A 22,609-nucleotide genomic window follows, 5' to 3' on the forward strand; every position below is an offset into this window, starting at 1 on the left:
TTAATAGTCAAGAGATTAAGAGTTGAAAGTCAGTGTGTTCCGTTACTATGTTTAAAAACATCTAGCAGTACATTTGTGTACTAACATAAAAATTACTTGGTTTATTAAAAAAACAATCAGATATGAGAGAAATTAAGGATTGGATTTTTTTCCAAGTTTAATAGTTACAGTCATTTATTCTTGTTAATAGATGGCTCAAAGTTTATGTAAAGGATTTGGATTGTTAAAGGAGGGAGAAAGGCCAGCCATCACCTTCTTTAATAGGATAAGGATACGAGTTAAATATGAGGTTTCCATTTACAGAGTAAAATTGTTTTCAAGGAAAAAATGTAGAAATATTAAAAAAAAACCTTTTGAAGAAATTTAGATAAACTTTGTGTGTGTGTGTGTGTGTGTGTAGGAGTTAAAGAGTATTACAAGCCCACAACTAGAGGTAAAATTTTGCCTTAAAATAAATCTTTGATCAAAGGAGTTTGGTAGTTTAGAGACCGAAACCGCTTAGGTGCTCACATGATCATAGAGGTGAGGATATTAAAAAAATGAGATAGATTTAAAAGTCTATACAGTAATGTAAACTCATTAAACACATGATCAATGATGGTGGGAAGGTTATAAATCTTAAATGAGGAATTTATTACAAAAAGGGGCATAGGAAACTATAAAAAATCTGAATTTAAACCAAAAATATACCATATGATGGAAATAAATCTTATGTACCAACTGCACATAAAGGCTTATGTCAATAAACCAAATATGGTATTTTACTTTACAAAAATTCAGAATATGCCATTTTGCAAATGGCATTATACCTATGGAAAGGTAGAAAGGTATACTCTCTCCTTTTCAAAAGTTTGTGGTGTAAAATAACAGACTAATTGTAATTGCTTACAAATTTGTCAGTTATATTAAAACCAAATGAATGTTGGGCTTCAAAAATTTATGTTTTCTAAGAGTGACAATAAACCTAAGTTATTTATGAGTTATTTAAATTCAAATGCTAAATGACACCTGTAGAGAAATTCTAAGTAAATGTGAAATTAAGAAAATAATTAAACCATTAATTTATGATGACACCTTTGGGGAGTATGAATTGACAAACAAGCTTGCTCCATTTGATAGAGTCCCTTAAAGGGACTGAGGAGAAAAGTGTCATTATGGTTATTCAAATGAATACTTTAATTATTATTTTTGTTAAAGAACTATACTATAGCTAGTATGAAATAAAAAAATCCATAAAGTATTTTGATTAAGCACACTAAAATCATTTCTCCAGTTGGTATATGAACTGAATTAGAATTTAGTGAGGATAAAAGTGTCACTTTAGATATGTAATAACTCCTGTGGTCTCAAATGAATTGTAATATCTCAAATGGATGATAAAATATTAAGTCCATTTTACATAATAACTCATGTAATTTAGAAAGCAATTGACTGGGTGGAAAGGGCTCTGTTTTTAACACTCCTGGTTTTCCTGTAAATGGCAGAGTGTAGTGGTGCAAATATAATCCTAAACAGTAACTAACTCTGTTGCTTCTCAAAACTATTTTACTTTTCAATGAATGATGATTTGTAAAAGAAACTCAATCATATTTTCGTCTTCAGAATTTCTGGTAAACTAAATCATCTTTCTTTGTTACCTCTAGGTATATTTTTTCTTCCTATTTTTAATATCTCTAAACAAGTTTATCTTAACCATTAATCTTAACTTTTAGATTTATAAAGGGTCTCCATGCTCTTAATCTCACCTAAGACAAGTTCTGTACAAATAACCTTTTTTAAAAGGAAAAAAAAATAATGACTTTAATGTTTAGAATAAGTTTAGATATACAGAAAAATTTAGGAGAAAGAGAATTTCCACATCCTTGGAACCCAGGTTCCCTTGTTATTAATGTATTAATATGGCACATTGATGAACATTAGTGAACCCATGTTGAGACATTATTATTACCTAAAGTCTATCATTTATTCAGATTTCCTTAGTTCTTGTTCTCCGTCAGTATCCCATCCAGGACCTCACATTCCATTTAGTCGCCATAGTTCCTTGAGCTCTTCTTAGCTGTAAGAATTTCTTGGACTTTCCTTATCTTGATGATCTTGACAGTTTTGAGACATACTGGTGAGATTTTGCAGGATGCCCTTGATTAGAATTTGGCTGATTTTTTTTCTTGAATAATCTCCTTTTGCTCTTCTCATTTACCTCAGATTTCTTTTCACAGCCATCACAAATTTTTGCTGTGTACAAGTAGGCTCTTCAGGAGGATTTTATCACTCATAGTTTTTCACTTAAGTGTTCTCTGCATGTAAGGGGATGTTTTCTCTTCCTTGAGGGTGAACCTCTTGCATGTGTTGCTGAGATAGAGTATGTGGCAAGACAGCTGGAACTGATAAGGGCTACAAGGATTATCAAGGAGATAGTAAAACCAGCCCCCAATGGATTTATGGCTTAGATTTGGCCGAAGACCAGCTCAATTCAACATGGCACATAATTTCATTTTGTGGTATCTCCTAGCCTCATCACACACTCATGGTAGTATATTAGCATACGAAACGACCCACCCCATGCAGCCAAGATGGGAAACAGAAAACACATATAAGGATATACCGTGGCCACTAGGGCTCTTCTGAGAAATCTGCACCCTGTTCCCAGAAAAATCCTGGCTATTCTTTTCTTTTATTGAATACCCTACCCCTCAATGAAATGAACCTCAATAAAAAAGGTAAATCCCAGTAGGGAGGGGCTACTATGTCTGTGGAATAGCTTGCTCTCTGTTTCACTGCTTCTCCAATAAGCTCTCTGTCACTTCACACTTTATGCTATAGCTCATATTTGAATTCTTTCCTCCTCAAGCCAAGAATCCATAGTGGGGTGTGGACATTTGGGTCCCTGGACCTCTGGAACGACTGAATCATCACAAGCTCCTTCTAAGAGGAGGAATGACGAAGTACTCTATGTACCTTGGTCATTATGTCCTATTGTCTTTGTTATAGATTGAATGGCTCCACTCTACACACTCTGCTGCAAGCTAGTTTAACACATAGGGAAGAGGAGATTAATATTATACAAATCAAGGTTGCCTAAAATAATAAAATAAAATAAAATAGAAAAATTAACAGGATTTAAAATTTTCATCACATGGTCAGAAGTATTTCTAGTGGGTGTCACTTCTTATATTTAGTAAAAATCCATTTCTGAGTAATGTTGTCATTTTCTCCCTTTACAAGATGTAATATTTTTCTAACATTCCTTATGAAATAAAATCCTTTAGTCAACTCTTTGGCACACAATGGGTCTTTGCTAACAGTTTCCTAAGTAATCACTAATTGAATAAATAATGAGTAATATGTTATTGATTCATGTGACCTCAGGTAAATTTTATTGATAGATCACTGGATTCTTACTACATGGAAGACATTGTAGTAGCTGGGTTAGGTAAAGCAAAGATGAAAAAATTTGAAGCAATGTAGCTGCCTGTGCTTTCTTTGGGTTTACCCTGATCTGTCTGTCCTTCCTCAACTTTTTTTTGAAAGTTAAACATTTTTTATGATATTATATAGTCATCCCAATTCTTTTACGCTTTGCCCACCTCCCCTCATCTATCCCTCATTCCCACAGTCAATCCCCACACCATTGTTCATGCATATATGTTCTGGTCCCTTCTCCTTCATTCCACCAGCCCCACCACACCCTCTTCTCCTATAGCTGTCAGTCACACCTCTGATTCTATTATGCTAGTTAGTTTATTTTGTTCATTAGATTCCAATTATAAATGAGATAATATGGTAGTTGCCTTCCATTGACTGCTTTATGTCACTTAGCATAATAGTCTCCAGTTCCATCCATCCTATCCCCAAAAGTAAGAATTCCTTCCTTTTTTACTGCTGCATAGTATTCCATTGTGTAGAATACTACAGCTTTCTTATCCACTCATCCGCTGATGTGTACATGGGCTGTTTCCAAATGTTGGCTATTGTAAATAACACTGCTATCCACATAGGGGTGTATATATATTATTTTGAGTTGGTATTTCAGGGTTCTTAGGATATATTCCCAGCAGTGGGATAGCTGGGTCAAAAGGCAGTTCAGTTTTTAATTTTTGAGGAAACTCCATACTGTTTTCCACAGTGACTGCACCAGTCTGCATTCCCACTAACGGTGCATGAGTGTTCCCTTTTCTCCACATCCTTGCCAGCACCTATTGTTTGTTGATTTATTAATGATAGTTATTTTGGCAGGTGTGAGGTGATATTGCATTGTGATTTTAGTTTGCATCTCTCTGATGACTAATGATGTTAAACATTTTTTATATGTCTATGTTAGAGAAAGCTGACACTAAGATTATGAGCTTGGGGATCTTTATGCTTCTTTATTTTTATCTTGGAAAACTATATAATCTCTCTGAGCTTCAGTTTCCTTTTATATAAAAATGGGAATAATGACATCGACACCACAGGTTATTGTGAGAATTACGCGAAGTAAAATACATGAAGGACCAAGTTCAGAACCCCGACCTTGGCATATGCTCTTTAATATCAAGTCTTCCTCTGCTTTTTCCCTCCACTCTTTTCTCAAAACCTCTTTATTTCCCTAAGTGTTTTATCTCCCTTCCATATTTTGCTCTCACTTTCAACCTTATTTTCATCTGATTTATACACATTATTACTCTTTTGTCCACTGCCACAGCATGTTTGCTTCCATTGCCCATATCCTTTATCGTGATGTCAGTCTGTGTTTGCATTTCAAGGTTTGTTTTTTGCTTTTCAAATACAGTAAAACAAACATAATCCAGCAGCAAACTCAGAGTGTAGGATAACAAATAAAATTATTGAATACAGCTTTCAGAGGAGCTGTGAGCTTTCAGTTGAATGGTAGTGACAGAAACCAGATTGTGGAGGCTTAACAAGTGTCTAAATGGTAAAGAAATGCAAGTGGACATTGTGGATTATATTTTAAAGATTATCATAAAAAGGAAATAAAGAAAGGTGTTATGAGAAGTCCCCAACAAATGAGAGTGTAAAAGGAAATGAGTTAAGAAAGAAAAGTTAAACCAGGCAAGGTTTCCTTGAGAGAAGGGAGTGTAGCAAGGAGAAAAATATTTTATTTAAGGTATGAAGAGAGAAAGTTGATTATCCATTCTGGAAGTTTTTATTGAAAAGTCCAGTACACAAGTAGAATCACTCCTACCCCCTAGGTCCTATTTTTTATTACAAAATATACAGAAAAGTAGAAAAATGTTTTAATTTAAAAGGGCAGAACAGTCCATAGTAATCTTTCTCTTTAATTGTAATTTACATAAAATACATAAATAAAATATGTTTGAGTAGTTTAAAAAATAGTCCATTCACTTAAGATAGAACTTTGACTCTGTGCTAGGTGCCCTCCTGTTCTCTTTTCCAATTATAAGTCCCTCTCTTCCTCCAGAGATTTCCAGTTTTTCTTGTCATTATTATTTTCTTGCCTTTTGTTTGTTTTCTTTTATTTATTTTTACATCTGTATTTATTTTTGTTATTAAAATAAATGTTTTATTTGAATATTTAATTGTAAAAAGAGAATAAATTATGAATATAAAGGAAAAATTATAACATTTCTTCATCCCTTGGCACAGATATTAATAACCTAATTTCACATGACAAATTCAAGTTACTTTTCCATCCTAAATAATGGTAAAGCAATAAGAGTTATTCTTATTGATTATTACATGCTAGGCCCTGTCTTAGGTAGCTCAGTTCTATCTTTTTGCTTTTTTGGTACTTTTATTGTAGTAAAACACATACAATATTTACCATCTTAACTATATTTTAAGTGTAGAGTTCAATGACATTTAGCACATTCACAAAGTTGTACAGCCAACACCACTATCCATTTCTATAACTTTTTTGTCATCCAAGAAACTCTGTACCCATTAAATTATAATTCCTTATCCCCACTCCCCTCAACTCCTAGTAATGACTATTGTTCTTTCTGTCTTTATGAATTTGCCTATTCTAGATACCACATGTAAGTAGAATCATATAATATTTGCCCTTTTATATCTGGCTTATTTTGCTTAAAGTAATATATATTTTTTATTTTGAATAACTTTATTTTTTAGTTACAGTTGAAATACAATATGTTATTAGATTCAGGTGTACAACCTACTTATTAGACATTTTATAACTTACAACGTGATCACCCTGATAACTCCAGCACCCTCCTGACACCATACATAGTTATTACAATATTGACCATAGTCCCTATGCTGTATTTTGCATCTCTGTGCCTATTCTGTAACTACCAAATTGCGTTTCTTAATCCTTTCATCTTTGTCACCCAGTCCCCCCAGTTCTGGCAACTGTCAAAATGTTCGCGATATCTTTGAGCGTGTTTCTGTTCCACTTGTGCCTTGATAGGGGCCACCCAGCATGAGCTACAAGGCGATGTGGAGACGGCTGCTACTTGTGCTGGGCTTGGACATGCCCAGGAGAGGCCAAACTGTGAACCAAGGCTGGCTGCTGCCAGTTGCCTGATCCAGGGTCACTTAACGAGAGGTACGCAGCCCACTGAGGCCAGATGCTGCTGGTTTGAGAGATTTTAGGAAAGTCTGAAGCATTAGCCCAGGCAGGCAGTTTGTATGGAAAAGTCACTGGAGAGGGCTTGGGTTAGGCCAGAAATTTGCGTGAGGTGGGTCTCCAGGAATCATCAGGGCTGAGTGAACTGTGTTAGTCAGGCTGATGGAACTCAGAGAGGAGGCCTGCCTGCTGTTCTGTGGGGAAAGAATAACGCCCTCTGCCAGCACTCCTGTCTGGGAGAAAGCTGCCCCTCCAGCTCTACCCGCCACCCTTGCCAGAAAATTCAGTTCCTCCCTATATGTCTCTGGTGCCTTTTGAGCTGCTGTCCCAGTGCTGGAACTCAGAGGGAGTAAGTTCAAGTAAATACAAGCAGAAGCTCCCTACGAGGAACTGCCTGGGGCTCCAGATTCTTTCATTTCCCTCAGCTTCAATCCTGGATTTTACTGTGAGATGTTATGTGGACTTCGCTCCCCAGCAATGGGCTCTGGGCTGGAGGGCCTGGTACAGGGCTGGCATCCCTCACTTCTCAGTGGGGACCTCTGCATCCAAGGTATCCTTTCAGATTTATATCTGCCACACATGGGCATGGGACTTGTTTGTTACATGTCTCTGCCCCTCCTACCAGTCTCAATGTGGCTTCTCAATATCTTTAGTTGTAGGGCTTCTATTCAGCTAGATTCAGATGGCTCTGAATGATGGTTGTTCTGTAGTTTAGTTGTAATTTTGATGTGACTGTGCGAAGATTCAAGCATTTATCTACACCTCCATCTAGATTGAAACCCCATTTTCTTGCCTTTTAAAATAGTATTTACAACTATTTAAATATTCTTAAACAATATGCTTTAGTTTTGAGAGTTTTTGAACTACATGTCATTGGAACCAAATATATATATTCATATGTTTTTTATTTCTTTCATTCAACATTATGCTTGTGAGGTTTATTTGTTTTGTTGAATATAGTTGTAGCTCATTCATTTGCATTGATGCACAATATTTCTTTGTTAAATATAGAACAATTTATTTATACATTCTTATGGCAGTGGCTATTTGGATTTTCTGTAGTATTTGGTATTATAAGCATGCTGCATGGAAATTCTTGTACCTGTCTCTGGGCGCACATGTGTCTGTTCCTTTAGATTCTCTTCCTATATACAAAAGTGACAGAAATAAATAAAGTATTATTAAAAAACAAAAGTGATAGGACTTAGGGAATGTGAATCTTAAACTTTACTGGATAATGCTGAATTTTCTTGTGGTTATTATGCTAATGCAGCCATATAATATCAGTGTCTGAGAATTTTCAGACTTTAATTTCAATTTGTATTGACCTAATTACTAATAAATTGAATACATTTTCCTGTACTTATACCATTACAATACCAAGAAAGTACTATAATTTTTTTATGTATATCTTGTAAGTTTCTGTGAGATTTATTTGGTACCTAATTTATTGAAACTGATATAAAAAATGAGAGAGAGTAAGTACTATCTTTTTAAATATATTTATATATTTACTATTCTTTGACCTTAGTTTTTATTTAATTTCAATTTTTCTACTTAGTATAATCTTCCTCTGCCTACAATATGTCCTTTAGAATTTTCCTTAATGAAATCTTCAAGTGACAATCTCAGTTTATTACATTAGAAAATATTCTAATTTCACATATATTCTTTAAAATTATTTTAATGGAGAAAAATCTTTGATTCCACTGCAATTTGGTTTTACTCCCTTGCAATTTTTATTGATGCTCTTTGAAGTATCCTCCTTCAGTTTAGTCATCACTATTGTCAATGCTATTAAAGAGTGTTTTCTGGTTATTTAAAAATGTTTGCATGGCCTTTGATGTTTGGTGATTTTATTGTAATGCATCTAAGATTAATATTATTTTTAAATACTTGCCAGTGTTTGTTTAGGAGAACCTATGGATTGGTGTTTTTTTTTATTTCCCTTTTTTTTTTAAAAAAAATAGTTATTTTTAGAGAGAGGGGAAGTGAGGGAGACAAACATTGATATGCAAGAGAAACATCGATTGATTGCCTCTTGCACAGACCCAACTGGGGACCTAACCCACAATCCAGGCATATGCTCTGACCAGAAACTGAACTAGTGACCTTTTGGTTTGCAAGAGGATGACGTCCACTGAGTTATACCAGTTAGGGCTGGATTGGTGTTTTCATTAATTATGGAAATGTTTCATCCCCAATCTTTCAAAATATAACCTTTCAAAATCCCATTGCTCTCAAAATATTCCCTCTCATTTTCTCTCTTCACCCTTTTCCCCTCCCCTTTCTCTTTTTTCTTCTCCTCTCCCTCCCCCTGCTTTCCTTTTCTTTCTTCCCTCCACCCTACTCTCTTTCTGTCTTCTCTTTGTGAAACTGCAATTCTTGGTATGTTAGATAAAAGGTATTTTGTGACTGTGATGAGAAAATTAAATATTGTTAAAATGCCAATTCTCTCCAAATTATTCTATAGATTTAATGCAATCTCAGTCAAAATCCCAAGAAGTTATTATGTAGGTATTAAAAAACTGACTAAAAATGTATATAGAAATGTAGAAGACCAAGAATAGCCAACATAATATTGAAGAATAACAAAACTGGATGACTTACTGTACCCAATTTTAAGACTATTAAGTTACAACAATCAAGACAAGGTTATACTGGCAAAGCAATAGACACATAGATCAATGGAACAGAATACAGAGTCCAGAAATTGACCGACATAAATATAGCCAATTGGTCTTTGTCAAAGGAGCATAGGCACTTTAATGGGAAAAGATAGTTTTAAAAAATGGTGCTGGAATAATTTCACCTGAGTTTGGTGCCAATATAATCTTTCTTATAGTCCATTGTGTGCATGTAGTTGTGTGTTTATTTCTGGTTTATCACTTTATCTCAAGCATTTAGCACTTTGAAAATCCTGCATAGCAAAAAGAGATTTTCCTATAGACTTATTTTGCATGCCCACCGAGCTTTATCTTCCATCTGTCTCACCAGATGAAGTAGCCAAACCGAAGCTTCAGTTTTCAGGGTTGTGCAAATTCTTCAGAAAAGTGGCTTCAGTGTTTTGGTTACCTGCACCTCTCTTTGTGTTTCTTATTCTCCTTATAGTTAGCTCATTAGTAGTTTACCCTTTTAGGAGTTTCTCTTGCTTTTGGGAAGATACTTTTAACATTTTATACTGTGCTTTAGTTTTCAGAGGAATATGTGGCTTGATAACATGATCCACAGTAATAAAAAACTAACCCCCAATATACTTTTAGTAAATATACAAGTGTTTATTTTGTTACCAACACTGTCTTAGATGTCAGAGAGCTGGCGCTGAAAGAAATAATCTGTTTTTGATAACTTTATCTGTGATCAATGAAGACCAAAATTTTTTTTTAAGTAATTTAACTTCAGATATTGCAGTTAGATGATGTCAGTCTTATTACTCAATTAAAATTCAAGAACATTTCATGAATGTGTATGGAAGGATGCAGGATTGGGGAGCTCAGTGCTCTTAGTAGTTATTCAATATGAATTACAGGACTTCTAAGCAATAATATGGGTTCAAGTAAATTTAAATAGCATGATTTAAAAAATATATAAAGAACTCACTTGACTCCACTCCAAGAAGACAAACGATCCAATCAAAAAATGGGCAAAGGACCTGGGCAGACGCTTTTCCAAGGAGGAGATATAGAGGGCCCAGAGGCATTTGAAAGGATGCTCAGCATCACTAGCCATCAGAGAAATACAGATCAAAATCACCATGAGGTACCACCTCACACCGGTCAGAATGGCCATCATAAACATCCACAAACAACAGGTGCTGGTGAGGCTGTGGACAAAAGGGAACAGTAGTCCACTGTTGGTGGGAATGCAGACTAGTACAGCCACTGTGGAAGGCGGTGTGGAGTTTCCTCAAAAAGCTGAAAATGGAACTGCCTTCTGATCCAGTGATTCCCCTGCTGGGACTATACCCTGAGGACACCAAAACGCCAATACAAAAGAACCTATGCACCCCAATGTTCATAGCAGCACAATTTACAATAGCCAAGTGTTGGAAGCAACCTAAGTGTCCCTCAGTAGATGATTGGATCAAAAAATTATGGAACATTTACACAATGGAATACTATGCAGCAGAAAGGAAAAAAGAACTACTAAACTTCGCGACAGCATGAATGGAACTGGAGAGCATTATGCTAAGCGAAATAAGCCAGGGTGCGAAAGACAAATACCATATGATCTCACCTATAAGCGGGACCTAATAGTACAAAGATGCAAGGAAAATATGACCAGCAACACTGAAAGGAAAAGAAATCAACAGAGACAAGAGGGAAGGAGGGAGGGGCAGGCAGGGAAAAGGAAGGAAAGGGGAAAGTCAAGGAACATATAGCAAGAACTCATGGACAAAACCGAAGGGGAAGAGCTAAGGGAAGGAGGGAGGGGGCAAGGGAAAGTGGTGGTGGGGAGGCAGAGACAAATGTATTTAAAAATAAATAAAGAAAGAAAGAAAAAAAAGAAAAAATAGTAAGTTTAAACTAATAAAATGATTTAGAAAAGAAAAATAAATAAATAAATTCAATCAGTATAATTGATAGTATTCCTACTAGTCTTTGGCTGCTCTGGAGCAAGATGAAGGAAAAAGAGCAATTTTCACTACTTTATGTAATGGTATGACACATATATTTCACCCCAAAACATTTTGAGTGCAAATCTAGCCGCTAAAGTACTTTTTTTTTACAATGTCATATATAAATATCTTTTAAATTATATCATGCTAAACTGTCCTAAATTTTTAATTACTTTCTTTTCTTGTTAACCCAGATTATTCTCGGCCTTGATATATGTGGGTTTAAGTGAAGATATAATAACACTTATTAATTTTATTAATTTTTCAAAGACCGATTTTTGGCTTTGTTGATTTTTTATATTGTATTTTAGTATCTCTATTACACTGACTTCTCCTATTATTTTTATTATTTTATTCTTTCCCTTTTTTGCTTTTATTAATGTGAAATCATAGATTATTGATTTTCAACTTTTTTCTAAATATATTTTTCAAAAGCAATTATTTTAGTCTAAAAATTCTAGCTGCATTCTACAAGCATTGAAATATGATATTTTTATTATCTTTTAGTTAAAAATGTTTTATAATTTCCCTGTGGTTGTTCTTGAATTGTACATTATTATAAATTGGCTGCTTAATTGCTAGCAGTGGTGATTTTCTAGTTTTCTCTCATTAACTGCCAGTTTTATCTCTCTATCAGCATTGTACCTACTTTGAGTGAAGTCAATCCTTTGAAATTTTTAAGGCTTCTTCTGTAATACAGCATACGGTTAATTTGGTAAATATTTCATATGTAGATAAAATATAAAATATGTATTTTGTGGTTGGTAAAGGCAATATTCCATGTATTTCAATTACCTCAAATTTGTTAATTCAATTTTCTATCAGTTTATATTTTTTTATCTTTCTGTCCTATCAGATATTGAGAATATTTTGTCACTATGAGTGTGATTTGTCTACTTTTCAAAAATGTTTCAATTTTGTTGCTCGTACAAGGCCTGTCTAGAAAAAGTCCGGCCATTATTAATATAATGAGAACAGTTTGCGACATCGATGTAACCTGGTGGCCAGGGAGCGTGGACTGGAATGTGCATGTATGAACAATGATGACTTCACTGTACTAGTCAGTGGGGGCGGTAGATATCTTTGAGTGAGCATGTGTACTGTGTTCCTGTTGCATTCAAAATGAATGACCGAGTAGAGTAATGAATCTGCATCAGATTTTGTGTTAAGCTTGAATATTCCTCTGTGGAATTTATTCGGATGATTCAGAAGGCCACAGCTATGGGCAACTGATGATTGGCAGCTTCATCACAACAATGCACCCACTCATGCATCATGTCTCATGAAGAGTTTTTTGGCAAAACATCAAATCACCCAGGTGTGTCAGCCCCTCTACTGCCAAAATTTGGCACCCTGTGACTTCTGGCTTTTCCCAAAATGAAAATCACCTGTGAAGGGAAAGCGATTTCAGATTCTCGATGAGATTCAGGAAAATGCGATGGAGCAGCTGATGGTGACTGGGAGAACTGTGTGAGGTCCCAAAGTGCCTGATTTGCAGGGAACTGAGGCATCGCTGTCCTATGTATAATGTTTCTTGTATCTTGTATCTTCTTCAATAAATGTCTCTATTTTTCATATTACGTGGCTGGATACCTTCTAGATAGGCCTTGTATTCTCATGTTTTTGAGTGCATACTGATTTTAAATTATATAACTTCTTGATGGATTGACGCTCTTTTCATTATGAAATACTTTTTTCTTGCTAGGAATGTTTTCTGTATTAAAATATGCTATGATGTTAGTATAAAAATAGATTCTTTTTGGTTAGTGTTATCAGTGTATATATTAATATTTTACATCTCTTTTAAATGCTTTTAAAAATAACAGTCTCTAAATAGCATTTGTTTTTATCTTAATTTATTGATCAACTTAAGTTTTAAAAATATGAATCATTTTCCTTCTTTTAGTATGGTTTGCTTCTTTTTATTAGCAGAATCTTCTCATATTTTATTTATTCAAAAATACCTTTATTTCCATATTGTTATTGAAAACTCAGCTCTCTAATTGTTCTTCTTTGAAAGTAATTTATATTTTTTCTCTTGCTGCTTTATTTCTTCTATTCTGTCTCATGTCATTATGTCTATGTCTCTGTCTTCCTTCTCCCCCACAATCTATCAACAATTGTATCATGATTATGTCAAGTGGATTTTTATTTTGTATTTGTCTTGTTGAGGTTTACAGAGATTCTTGAATCTAGAGTTGAGACCCTTCAACAATTTGCCACTATTGCCAATTTGCAAAAAATATTGCCACTATTTCTTCAATCTACTATTAAAGCCATTTTAGATAGTGAAATGGAGATTTAAATTCTTAAATCTCCATTTGCTTCTCTTTCATTCCTATTTTTTGGTGGAATTCTCTCTTTTTATTTTTCTTCACATTTTCCCACATTTTATTTATGATATCAAAATCAAGCATGGTTATTTAAATATTCTTGACTGTTAACTTTAGTATCTAGATCACTTGTAAGAGTATTTCTATTGCCACATTTTTTGGTATTGATGAATTTTTCCTTGTCCTTTGGCACATAAAATTATAAAGGCTCCAGATAATATAGAATTTTGTTGTTGTTGTTGTTGTTGTTTTTGTTCTCAAACAATTATCCTAAACCTATCAGGGACTGTGTGAGCCAAGCCAGGATTGAGGTTTTGGTAAGGCGGGGTTTAAACAATTCTGGTTCATCCTATGATTCTAGGGCATACCTTTTCGAGATTTTTCAAGTGGTGAAGTGCTTCAGTCTAAAAGTCCTTCTCCGTGTGGGCCTTGAATTCTATTAATCAGTTTGCTTAGCTTTTTTGCCTCCTACTTGTACTTCTTGACAATTCTGAAAATGTCTTGAAGGCAAAAATGGTTACATGTTTGATATCTCTCAAATCTCCAATCTCTCTCTGGCTTTATAAGCACAGACATTTCTTTTTTCCCCAGAGCTGGTATCCTGTTGGGACAAACCTGAATCATCAGTCTTTTCTCCTGCAAACAGAATCAGCAAAGGCCAGTCAGAGAAAAAGGAGCTGCAGGTCACCCATTCACCTCCCTGATTCTTGATCTCACTAATCCTCTTTGCTAGGAAGAGGTCTCTGACATCTTTAAATACATTATTTTATAGCATACTCAGTTTCGTTTTTTGTTTTTTAAATTTGTTTTATTTTTTCAAATACATTTGTCTCTGCCTTCCCCCCACCACTTTCCCCTGCCCCCTCACCCTCCCTCCCTCAATGCTTCCCCTTTGGTTTTGTCCATGAGACCTTGCTACACGTTCCCTGACCCTCCCGTTCCCTTCCTTTTTCCCGTCCCCACCCTTCCTCCATCCCTCTTGTCTCTGTTGATTTCTTTTCCTTTCAGTGTTGCTGGTCTTATTTTCCTTGCATCTTGGTATTGTTGGTTAGGTTCCTCTTATAGGTGAGATCAAATGGTATTTGTCTTTCGCCCCCTGGCTTATTTCGCTTAACATAATGCTCTCTAGTTCCATCCATGCTGTCGCAAAGTTTAGTAGTTCTTTTTTTTTTTTTATGTTTTTGGTCAAAGGATTGTTATAACAAAGCTACTCAAATCTACCCAGAAGCTCATAATAACATTTAGACATGGATTTGTCAAGGACAGTTATTTATACTTACATAACTGGGATGTCTGGATTGGAGTATATCAGAGTCTATATCAGAATCTTTCTGAGAGGGGAGTGGGGAATAGTATCAGTGAAAAAACTCTTGGATGATTCTGAGACTCACCTCTCCTCTATCACCTCTTCATCTAGTTGGGACCTTTGTGTGTTGGTTATTTTCTATTGAATACTTTTCTCCCTCTCTTTTCAAAGTCTCACAGATAAATGGTTACCTTGTACTACTTTTCCTTACTACCTATGTTTTCTCTTAGGATATAATCACAGGTGAACGAAAATGATTTAGGAGAGTTTCCTGGTTGTTTTTAATGTGCTTCAAATTTTGTGTAAAAAGTGACCACTCTGGAACAGATATTATTATTACAAATATTATGGCAAATTGTAGATTGCTGGTAATTTCATCATTATTAATGAAAACAATTGCTTATTATTTATTTAAGAATTCAGTATTTTCTTGTATTGAGGATAGGGTTAAATTTCTGGTCCTGGTTTATAACTTTTAATCACTTAGTTGAAAGCAATGCTCTGCAAAGTCCTCAGGATACTATTTTGGCAGATTTTCACCTCAACAGTATAACTGCAACTTATTTAGGATTTTCTGATTACTTCTGTTGTGCCTTTTAGTTTCTCCCTCCCACACCTTAAATGTTGTTAAACTATTTCTGGAAAAACCTAGATAGTATATCAAAAGTGCCGTAACACTTACCCTCTCAGCTACTGTTTTTAAACCTCTAGTTGGTTTGGTGATGTCTTTAGTGAAGTTTTCCAAATATCTGAACGAAAAAGGTTCAACATGACTTTCGAGGTTCAGCATGCCTCAAAACTCCCCTCATTGCGCTTGCTTCCTAGTAATGATCCTTTCCTTTACCCACCCCACCATCACTGTTTTAATCCAGTTTGATTATTCCTAAGGAAATTTTGTGAATAAGGCAAGACTACTTGGAAATAATCAAGGAAATTTGCCTTTACAAAATATCACAAATACCATTGAAGTTTGTTTCTGCCCATAGCCATGTCTATATCCCAGTCATGAATCTATGAGGAGGAGCCCTCGGGTCTCTAAGAGAAGACATGCCAACTTCCCACCCTCTTCCCAGCCAGCTTCACGTCCTTTCTGCCTAACTCTCATGAATCTAATAATACATTTGAAGTTTTAGTTACTTGTTTTATTTTTACTATTTTTAGAACTATTCCAGAACCCAACATAAATCCTACAGCTGCTAATAATTACTTTTGAATACATGACATTCTCTTGCTTTTGTTTAAATTACAAATCATTTGTTATACCTTGAATATAATTACAGAAAAAAGCAAATAAGTAATTTCTGTAATTACTTATTTGCCTTATAACTACATTTGTAATTTCAGTAACAAAACCAAGCTAGTCTAATGTTCATTTATTAAAAATATTTTAATTGTCTGGCTTCAGAACTGATACTTGCAGGGCAAAATCCAACCCAGAGCATATTGTTTCCTGCCTCAACTTCCAAAATATCTATCTATAATTATTTTTTGTCCAGATCAGAAATAGAAAAAGGTCATGATTAAAGGACTGTTGATACATTTTTAGGTATAATATGCTGCTTTGTTGTGTTCCCTCTTCTTGTGGGAGTAGCCTGAAATATGTATAACAAACAGCAGAGTTATCTCCATCTTTTCCTGTACTGCCTCCTTTCTTACTTTGTTGCCTGTAAACACATACAATAACTACTCCCAGATGACAAAGATATTGTCAGTGAATAGTTTTCTAGCATTTGTTTTGCATTCACAATATGATTTTTAGTGAGATACTTTACAGTAAAAACAACTAAGGGTTTGTTTTTTTAAAATTTTATATTGAATATTAGAGGTATGTGGCAGATTTGGTATCTCCTGCAGAGATTGGCAAGACATGATTTTTAAAGATATTTTCCTCAATATCAGAACTGTGGATGGCATTTGGTTAAATATAAATACTAGGTCATTTTAGGTTGCATTTACAAATACCTAATATTTGTGAAGGAGATTTCCCAGAACAGGCCCAAAGAGCATAATTTCTGCTAATCCAGGCCTCTCTGTGTGGCTGTTGATCTGTTGGTTACATGATGGTTTAGGGAGCCTCCTGAATAGAATATGGATGTACAAATTAGGCTGCTCCACTCTTAAGGTCAGGTGAGTGACACTGATCACCTCTAAATGCTCTCTGAAGGTGGAAGGAGTCAGGATTCACAAGTTTAAGTCTGGCAAGCTGGTGAGGTCACTCAACTGTTTTCTCTCCAAGCTCTAGGAAAGGACCCCTAGTTCCTGTTTAGAAGAGTTAGAAGAAGCAGGGAATGAAGGTGAGAAAGGAGGATTGTAGGGATATCTCCAGGTAGTGTAATGTTAAATCATATCATCTATCCAATGAATATGTAATGAAAATTTGTTTTTAGAACTGTGCAAGATACTTGGAATCCAAACAAAAAATGACACAGTTACTGTCCTGTGACTTGGGATTTTTCTCCTCTTTACAGGGTTAGAGAAATACATATTTTATTTCAAAGTGTTACCGACAAAATTTTGAAGTCTATTATCAGGTTTTCTCTTAGATTCTATCATGTATTCCTCTTTATAATAAAATTACTACATGATTTACATCTTCCAAAGATTCATTATATACCTATGTTGATACCTTTTTTCAGAAAGTTTATGTTTTCCCCCTTACCATCTAGTCCCTTTCCCACCACACTATTGTCTATGTCCATGAGTTTCCTTTTTGCTCAATCCCTCCAACCCCTAAATTCTCCCCACCCTCTAGCTATCAACCTGTTCTCCATCTATGAGTCTTTCTCTATTTTTCTTGTTAGTTCCATTTGTTCATTAGATTCCACATGTGAGTGAAATCATACAGTACTTGTCTTTCTCTGACTGGCTTGTTTCACTTAGCATAGTGTTCTCCAGGTCTATCCATACTGACACAATGGTAATTTTTTTTCTTTATTATGGCCAAGTAGTATTTCATTATGTAAATATCCCTAACTTGTTTAATCTACTCATCTACTGGGGACACTTGGGCTGTTTCCATGTTTTGGTGATTGTAAGTAATGCTGTAATGAACATAGGGGTGCTATGTTCTTTTGAATAGTGTTTTGTGTTTCTTTGGATATAGTCCCCAAAATAAGATCTCTAGGTGAAAAGGCAAATCCATCTTTACTTTTTTGAGGTATCTCCATATTGCTTTCCATAGTGGCTGCACCAGTCTGCATTCCCATCAACAATGTAAAAATGGTTCTCCTTCCTCCACATCTTTGCTAGCACTTGTTTGTTGATTTATCAATGATAGCTATTCTGACAAGTGTGAGATGATACCTCATTTTGGTTTTAATTTGTATTTCTCTGATGATTAATGAAGCTGAGGATCTTATCATGTGTCTATTGGCCACCCGTATGTCCTCTTTGGAGTAATGTCTAGTCCAGTCCCTTGCCCATTTTTAAGTTGGGTTGGTTGGTGTTTTTTGGTCTTGAGTTTTGTAATTTCTTTATAAATTGTGGGTATTAGGCCCTTATCATATTGGCGAATATGTTTTCCCATTCTTTATGTTGTTTTATTTTGTTGATTTCCTGCAAAACTTTTCAGTTTGATGTAGTCTCATTCATTTATTTTTCCTTTTGTTTCCCTTGTTTCGGAAGTATAGCTGATAAAATATAACTACGAGCTAAGTGCAAGATTTTGCTGCCTATGTTTTCTTCTATGATTTTTATGGTTTCAGGTCTAATATTTAAGTCTTTAATCCATTCTGAATTTATTCTTGTGTTTGGAGTAAAAAGGTGCCCTAGTTTCCTTTTTCCTCAAGTATCTGTCCAATTTTTCCAACACCACACGTTGAATAAACTATCTTTAGCCCATGATATGTACTTGCTTTCTCTGTTGAGTATTAATTGACTATAAAGATGTGGGTTTATTACTGGGCTCTCTATTCTGTTCCATTCATATATGTGTCTGTTTTTATGCCAGTACAATGCTGTTCTGACTACTATGGTTGTATAATAGAGGTTGATATTAGGTAGCATGATTCCTCCAACTTTGTTTTTCTTAGGATCGCTGTTGTTGAGGGGCCTTCTGTGGTTCTATATACATTTTTGAAATATTTATTCTAGTTTTATGAAATACATCATTGGAATCTTGATAGGAATTGTATTAAAACTATAGATTGCTTTGGTTAATATGGACTTTTCAATATGTTATTGCTTCCTATCCATGAACATTGTATGTGCTTCCACTTATTTGTATCTTCTTCATTTTCTTTCTCCAGTGTCTTACAATTTTTCTGAGTACAGATCTTTTACATCCTTGGTTAGGTAATATCTAGGTACTTTATTCTTTTTGAAACAATTGTGAATGGGGTTGCTTTCTTAATTTCCCTTTCTGTTGCTTCATTATTGTCATAGTAAAATGCAACTGATTTCTGGATATTAATTTTGTATTCTGCTACATTGCTAAATTCATTTATCCAATCTAGTAGTTTCTTGGTGGAATCTTTGGGGTTCTCTATATACAGTATCATGCCATCTGCAAATAATAACAGTTTTACTTCTTCCTTTCCAATTTGGATGCTTTTTATTTCTTTTTCTTGTCTGGTTGTTGTGGTTAGGATTTCCAGTATTATGGTGAATAAGAAAGGTGAAAATGGACATCCCTGTCTTGTTCCCAATCTTAAGGGGAATGCTTATAGTTTTTGCCCATTGAGTATGATGCTGGCAGTGAATTTATCATATATGGGCTTTCTTATGTTTAGGTGTGTTTCCTCTATTCCCATGTTGCTGGGAGTTTTTATCATAAATCAGTGCTGGATTCTATCAAATGCTTTTTCTGCATCTATTGATATAATCATGTGGTTTTTATCCTTCATTTTGTTTATGTGGTGAATCACATTTATTGATTTGTGAATGTTGTACCAACCTTGCATTCCTGGAATAAATCCTACTTGATCATGGTGTATGATCTTTTTGATGCATTGCTGTCTTCGGTTTCCAAATATCAAGAATCTTCTCTGACCACAATGCTATGAAATTAGAAATCAATCACAAGAAGAACACTAAAAAACATACAATAACATGGAAGCTAAATAACATGTTATTAAACAATGAATGAGTCAACAATGAAATAAAAGAAGGAATCAAAAGATATTTTGAAAAAATGAAAATAAAAATACAACAATCCAAAATTTGTGGGACACAGGGAAATCAATCATAAGGGGAAAATTCATAGCATTACAGACCTTTCTCAAAAACACAAGAAAAAGTTCAAATAAACAATCTAAATTTACACTTACAGGAGCTTGAAAAAGAACAGTAAACAAAACCCAAAGGGAGTAGAAGGAAAGAAATAATAAAGATCAGAGCAGAAATAAATAAAATAGAGCCTAAAAAATGATACAGAAGATCAATGAATCCAAGACCTGGCTCTTTGAAAAAAATAAATAAAATTGACAAACCCTTAACCAGACTCATGAAGAAAAAAAGAGAACTCAAATAAATAAAATCAGAAATGAAAGAAGAGAAATAACAGCTGACATCAAATAAATACAAAGGATTGCAAGTAAATGTTTTGAACAACTGTATGCCAACAAACTGGACAACTTGTATGAAATGAATAGATTCCAAGAAATATACAATCTTCCAAAACAAAATCAGGAAGAATCAGAAAATCTGAATAGACATATTACACCTAGTGAAATTGAAGCAGTTATCACAAAACTCCCAACAAACAAAAGCCCTGGACTGAATGGTTTCACAGGTGGATTTTACCAAACAGTCTGTGAAGAACTAATACTGTTCTTCTCAAACTACTTGAAAAACATCAAGAGGAGGAAAGCCTGCCATGCTCATTTTATAAGACCAGTATTATCCTAATTACAAAACCAGATAAAGACACTACAAAAAGAAAAAGAAAATTATAAGCCAGTATCTCTGATCAACATAGATATTAAATGTGAATGTCTTTAATTTCCACATATATGTATCCATGTACTGAGTCAGCATACTCTACCCAAACTTTCCATCCCAAGTCTTCTGTATTCAATTAAATGGTACCACTGTTCACTTAGGCACTCAAGCCTAGCCTTGGGACACATCTTCTATTCTGCACTTTTACTCACACGCCTAATATCTAACATTTTCAAGCACTTCATCTTGACCTTTAAAATATGTCCAATTTTATGTTCTTTCTCTATCTCTACTGTTATTACTTCAGTCCAAACCTTTACGAAGACCTACTTCTCAGAAAATGTAGTCAGCTCTGTCACTGCCTTTAATTTGTACATGGTAGTCTCTGTCATCCTGTATGAATGAGTTTTAGTTCAGTTCCTGGCTTCAGCCAAGTCTATTTTCAATTTGCGACATTTACGTGTAATTGCACCTGAAAGCTTCTCATGGCAAATTCTGCATCTCATTAAGATCTTTATTATAAGATTTATTTTCTGCTTGTTCAGTCTAAAGTGACTTCCTAGCTACTTCATATAATGTTATCATCTTTTATTATTTTCATAGTACTTATCATAATATAAGTGATCCAGTTTATTTGTTTAGTAATTTATTCATGCAAACTCCATGAGAAGCATCTTGTCTGTTTTTGATCAATGCTTTGTCTCCAGCACCTTGAAGAGTGTCTGATACTTGAGAGGCTTGATAAATATATTTATTTGAATAAATAAATGTATATTCAGTTCACTTGTGTTAGAGATGTAAATATATTGGAGGCATTGTATTGAAAAGTGTCAGTGGATAACAGGTCCCAAGGAATATAAAAAAAAAACACAGTGAAAAAAATTGTTTCAGAGAAAGCTGATATTAGTCAGGCAGGATTTAGAAGGGAATACTTTTAAGAGTTAGATTTCAAAGATTTGTGCTACAGAAACAGTTCATTCTCAACCAAAGAAAGCTTTTAAAAATTTCCACTTCCAAATTCAATGTTATTATTAGTAATAGTGAAATGATAGAAGGTAGAGAAGCAGGTGGTTTTAATTCTCTCTCTAATAAATATCAACTATTAACCATTGATGAAACAGGGATCTATGTGGTATTGACTGCTCTTACTGATAATAGATTTCATTTTTAATCTTCTCAGAAAATGTAGTCAGCCCTATCCTTGCTCTTAAAGGTCACTCAAAAGGCTGGATAATAAAGGTCCAGCTCTTACTCTGAACAACAACACTTGGGTGAGTCCTGATTCACTGTTGTCTGGGCAAGCAATCAAGTTATCATTACCTTTCCCATATGCAGCTGATGAAAGGTGAAAAGCAACAGACGTATATCTGCCAGAGCTCAAAGTTCCAACCTTTTCACTAAGTTTTCTCTTAAGGGTCTGAGTCCTAAGGCCTGTTCGAGTTCTCTCAATCATTTTCCTTATTAGGTAATGGGTGAGATAAAGACAAGGGCCTCTAGAAGATCAAAATTCAGGAGTAAATAATTTTAATGAAAAGCAGGCTGAGAAAATGAATTAAACTGGTATTTGAAGCCATACTACATGTATATAGCTCTGGATTTAAAATAAAATAGGGCACACTACTTTTTGACAAGAAACGTGGAACAGTAATGTGCCGAGAAGATAATGTGCCTAAAATAATCATTAATAATTGCATACATTTTCTGTTCAACTATACTCTCTTGAAGAATTTCCTAGTTTTTTAAACCATGTTATTGGGAGACTATAAATCTTTCCTCTTTTTTTTTCCTTTTCTAAAGTCAACCTTTTCTGCAAAAAGACCAAGGCTACCCAGAGAGATGTTTTTCTTTTTGTAAGCTTAAAATCTTAGTTAGAGAAGGCGAAAGAAGGTGTGACTTTCTCTCTTTCTTATCTCTCATCTACATTT

This window comes from Pteronotus mesoamericanus, unplaced genomic scaffold (assembly GCF_021234165.1).
Source record: "Pteronotus mesoamericanus isolate MK-2021 breed Mesoamerican mustached bat unplaced genomic scaffold, CSHL_Meso_final scaffold_174, whole genome shotgun sequence".
NCBI classification, from domain to species: Eukaryota; Metazoa; Chordata; class Mammalia; order Chiroptera; family Mormoopidae; genus Pteronotus; species Pteronotus mesoamericanus.